We start from the raw sequence: 5,665 nt of genomic DNA on the forward strand, positions 1-5,665 counted from the left end.
AAAAGACAAGGACAAATGTTAGAGGGGATGTTGTTGTTCACTTGCATTTTGTTTGCTTACTCATTTACTTTCTTTTTTTGATCTGATTTATTTTTGTTTTACAAAGAAGAATATGAGGTCAGAAAAGTAAAATAACTCCAGAGTAAGTGTAGAGGGTCACAGACAATGGGGAAACTCTGGATGAGGTATAAGACCCTTCAGCCCAGAGGGAACCTGCTGACGATGTCTAGTTCGGCTCCCCATCTCCCCTAAGGGCTCTCGGCCTTCCTGAGTAGTCAGGGGCAGTGAAAACCTGTGTTGTGATTGAAGCAGAGTGATACCAGGTAGCAAGCTACACACAATAGCAAGTTGTTTATGTGGTCCCATGTGCCCTATAATTTGGTGCATGTTTTTGTTACTTAAGGGTATGAGGGTATAAAAGGGGAAAAGACCTTGTAATAAATGGACTCCATTTTTCCACCATCCTCAGGAGTCCTGCCTCATCACTTCTCCACTGGGAAGGTATATTTTAATCACCCCAACACAGGGGCTCTAGAAAGCAGGACACAAGTAAGCCTCTGACATAGGTTTCTAGGAGAGGTTTCCTGAGCTTCCCAACTCTTAAGACCAGAGTTCTTTCTACATTAACTATGATACCTTTTGTAGTATCTAGGGCAAGGTTTGAGGGTCCCGGCAATCCCTTTTTTCTTGTTTTTCAGAGTTCTTGAGATGCCAGAAGGGCGTTTACCTGACCTACCTAACCTTCCAGCATGCCCCATTGAATTACCAAATAGCCAAGGCTCAGCTTTGCTTTTCAGAGTTCCCTGGGAGCTTTCTTCTTTATCCATTCAAATATTCCATTTGGATGTATGTGTAGGAGTAAGTTGAATTGCTGGAAGCTGGGACAGGATTGGTATATTTCAGGGATACAAAGAATTTTAGATATGGATATGAATCCCTTTCCTTTACATCTAAGTTTTGCCAGATCTTCAAGGGAATAGCCACAATTTGACAAAGTAGGATTTGGGGACAGAGAGCAGAGAGGGGGGAAATAGTTATGTTTCAGGAGACAGAGAGAGAAACTCATATATGAATAATATTTATAGCAGTGCTTTTCCTTATAGCAAAAAACTGGAAACGACAAACTATGGTCTATGAATACAATAGATATTGCACCATAAAAAAATGATGAAAGGGACAGTTTGAGAGACATCTAGTGATGACGCCCTAGGTAACCAGGTGGCCAGTAGAACTGGCTTCTTCCTCCTGATTAATGGTGAGTTCTACTAGTGAACTTGTCTTTCCCCTTGTAAATTGTTAAAAACTTCTTTTCTTGTTAACTCCTGTGTGCTATTAACATAATAAAATAGCAAAATCTTAGTAATCTGTGATGGATATTTTGTTATGGTTGCTCCATGTCTCAAACCTTTAAGAATGTCTTAAACATTCTTTTATAATTATGCTCTCCCAAATCTCTTGCTCTCCTAAAACCATTGTGGGTGTCTATTTGACCTCTTCACTAAGAAGACTTGTATGAACTGATTCAATAACAACACTGGAAAGAAGAACAACTTTGAAAAACTTAAGAATTCTGATCAATGCAGTGCCCAGCCATGACTCCAGAGGACAGATGTTGACTTATGTTTGTAACTCACCTCCTGATAGAGAGAGGTAATGGATTCAGGATGAAGAATGAGTCACATGGTCAATATGGGGATTTATTTTGACTATGCTTATTTATGATAAGAAGTTTGTTGTTGTTTTTTAAAAATTTCTTTCCTAATAGAATGACAGAGAAAGGGACACTGGAAATAGGATACACAAAAAATAGGAAGGAAGAAAAAAAGAAGAAGAAGGAAGGAAGGAGGGATAAAGAGAGGGAGGAAGAAAAGGGAAGAAAGTAAAGAAAAAGCATAGAAGGAAGAGAGCTATTAAAATACTTTTAAATGAATGCATAGAAGGAAGGGCCAGAATCACAAACAAGCAGAAAACTTTGCTTACTTGTTACATAAATTTATATTAAATTTTAAAAGAAAAGTAATTTGTACAAAATAGATATTTGTTGTTTCATATACAATCTTTTTCTGTTCTACGTATGTAGAAATTTCAAATTTATTTGGTGTCTAAGTTCAGAATTTTATTATTTGGGGGAAAGAGGGGGCAATCAGGATTAAGTGACTCACCCAAAGTCACACAGCTAATAAGTATCTGAGGACAGATTTGAAAAGTTTAGAATTTTAAAAAAAGATGGTCAATGCAAATAAAAATCAAGACAGGGAAAAACTAATAAGAGAAAAGAATTCTAGCTTCAAAACAATTTTTAGAATAAGTTTGTAGAAAAGAAAGTTTGATTAGATTGCAGAAAAACTGGGTTCAAATTATGTTTCTGATGCTTAATTCAATAGCATCCTCCTTGTGCCTTTTGAAAATTTCTAGAACTCAGCAGATGTTCAAAGTAGTTCCCCTATGGTATTCAAATAATCAGTCCTTATTTATAGGAAACCACCTATCCCCACCCACAGTAGATTTCTTGTTGGAGGATATTTACTACTGTTTGTGTGACTTTGAGTAAGTGAATTTCCTCATCTATGAAATGAGGATTACACAAAGTGCTCTGTCTCAACTCTAAGTCTGATGATTAGTATTTTTTTCCCTCAATAGTATTTTTCCCAAAATATATGCGAAGATAGTTTTCAATATTCCTTTTTGTAAGACTTGGTGTTCCAAATTTTTCTCCCTCTCCCCTTTACCTCTCCCCACCCAAAAACAGCAAGCAATCTGATATAGATTAAATATGTGTAATCCTTTTAAACATAGTTCCATATCTGTCATGTTGTACAAGAAAAATCAGACCAAAAGGGGAAAAGCCATGAAAAAGAAAAAACAAACACACAAACAAAAAAGATGAAAATATTATGCTTTGAACACATGCAGTCTCCAAAGTTCTTTCTCTGGATCCAGATGGCATTTTCCATCCCAAGTCTATTGGAATTGCCTTGAATCATCACATTGTTGAGAAGAGCCAAGTCTATCATAGTTGATCATCACATAATGCTGTTGTTACTGTTTACAATGTTCTCTTGGTTCTACTAACTTCACTCAGCATCAGTTCATATAAATCATCCTGCTGATTGTTTCTTATACAACAATAATATTCCATGACATTCATATACTTATTCAGTTATTCATAACTTATTCAATCATTCCATGACTGATGGGCATCTACTCCATACCCAGTTCCTTGACACTACAAAAAGGGCTGCTACAAACATTTTTGCAAAAATGGGCCCTTTTCCCTCTTTTATGATCTCTTTGGGATATAGGCCCAGTAGTGACATCGATGGATCAAAGGAAATGCTCAGTTTTATAGCCCTTTGGTATAGATCCAAATTACTCTCCAGATTGCTGAATCATTTCACAATTCCACCAACAATCCATTAGTGTCCCAATTTTCCCATATCCTTTCCAACATTTATCATTATATGATCATTTCTATGATATTTCTAAGGTCACTTTCAGCTATAACAGATTCTATTAAAAAACCTGAGGTTTCCTAAGAATCTTTTCTCCCACACCCCATTAACATACCTAGCCCCTCCCCAAAGTAGAACCATGAGATGAACTCCAACTCTTCCAGAGCACCTGCTTTACTTTTCTAAGGGAGACAAGTTATTTTCTTCTGTCTCTATTCTCCCCTTCTGAGATGATCACCAAAGTTTCTTTAAGCTCTAAACATTCTTTTTAAAAACATTTATTTTGTGTTTGTGACAGCCCTTTTTGTAGTGGCAAGAAACTAGAAACTGAGTGGATGCCCATCAGTTGGAGAATGGCTGAGTAAGTTATGGCATATGAATGCTATGGAATATTAATGTTCTATAAGAAATGATCAGGAGGATGATTTTAGAGAGGCCTGGAGAGACTTAAATGAAATGAACAGAAGCAGGAGATCATTATACATGGCAACATATCAATATTATAAGACAGTCATTTTTGATGAATGTGACTCTTTCCAACAATGAGATGATTGATGCTAGTTCCACTGATCTTGTGATGAAGCGAGCCATCTACCCCCAGAAAGGGGACTATGGGAAATGAATATGGATCACAACGTCATTTTCTCACTCTTTTTGTTGTTTGTTTGCATTTTGTTTTCTTAATCATTTACTTTTTTTTAATCTGATTTCTCTTGTGCAGCAAGAGAATTATATAAATATATTTATACATATTGGATTTGACATATATTTTAATATGTATAACATATATTGGATTGCTTGCCATCTAGGAGAGAGGGTTGGGGGAAGAAGGAGAAAATTTGAAACAAAAGGCTATGCAAGGGTCAATGTTATCAAATTAACTGTACATATGTTTTGAAAATAAAAAGCCTTAAAATTAAAAAAAAATCCATTTTGTTACATATTTTTCAGTTACATGTAAATTTTTTTTAAACATTCTCTTTTGAATTTTGAGTTCCAAATTCTTTCCTTCCCCCATCCTTCGAGAAGGCAACCAATAGACTGGATAGAGCACTGGGCCTGGATGGAGTTCAAAGTCAGCCTAAGATACTAGCTGAATAAACTTAAACAAGTCACTTAACCCCTTTTTGTCTAGGAGGCAGCCAGATGGCGTAGAGGCAGGAAGACCTGATTTTAAATAATGCCTCAAATATTTATTAGGTATATGAACCTGGGCTAATCACATGATCGCCCTCTGCCTAATTCCACTAGAAAAGAAATTGGCAAACTTTGCTAAGAAAACCCCTCTGACAATAGCAGCCTTATTGCAATCATAATGCACAGACTTCTGACCATATGAAGTCTTCTGAGTTTTCTTGGTTGGCTACTTGGTCTGTCCTCTCCAATTGTAAAGATGGGCAAAGGTAGACACGGCAGATAGGAGGGTTGAAGTCTTGTCCCAGGTTAGGAAGTTGGCAGTCTGAGCAGAGCCAAGAGCATGGTTGAGACTGAGTTACCTATAATTGGCTGCAGTGATTGTTTATAGCAAACTGGAAGATTGAAAGGGGAGGAAGGGAAAATGAGGGGAGATGTAGCCAATACAGATGTCTCCCTGATGCCAGGAAGAACAGCCACTAAGCCCTGGTGCCTGAAGAGCATAAGTTCTGTGGAGGAGAAAGATATAGACAAAAGTAGAAACAGAAAGAGAAACAATTAGGAGAAGAAAGGAACTGGGGGCATTTAGCTTTAGGCTGGAAACTATCAAATAAGCATCTGATGTCATCTCTGTTTTTTTTTTTTTCAGTATATTTAAAGCAGGGAAGCAAGAGAACAAGATTTCTTTGACTTTCTCCTTGGAGGGACCAGTGGTAATAGTGGATTTCAACACAGGTTCTCCCCTGGGCCAATCCATCCACACCAAAACATGCCATTCCAGAGTTTCCAAGGCAGAATGATAAGGCCTGAGAAAGGCTAGAGTCTTCTGCCTAACAGGTTCTCCAGCTTCAGCAAGAAGGAGGAACAAGCTCTTAGTAAACCAAACACTGGATTTTAAGTGGCTAGGAGGCTTTCCAGTTAAGATACCAGCCCATTTCTGCCCACCCTCTAAAGTAGCTGTGCTGCTGTCACTATATCAAGAGACACAACAGCCAGATTCCAGGGACTCTGAGAAAGATGACAAGCAGCCAAGGCATATATCTGAGCTAGCTGACAAGTCTCCCAGGGAGAGGCCACTA

This window comes from Antechinus flavipes, chromosome 4 (genome assembly GCF_016432865.1).
Source record: "Antechinus flavipes isolate AdamAnt ecotype Samford, QLD, Australia chromosome 4, AdamAnt_v2, whole genome shotgun sequence".
Classification (NCBI taxonomy): domain Eukaryota; kingdom Metazoa; phylum Chordata; class Mammalia; order Dasyuromorphia; family Dasyuridae; genus Antechinus; species Antechinus flavipes.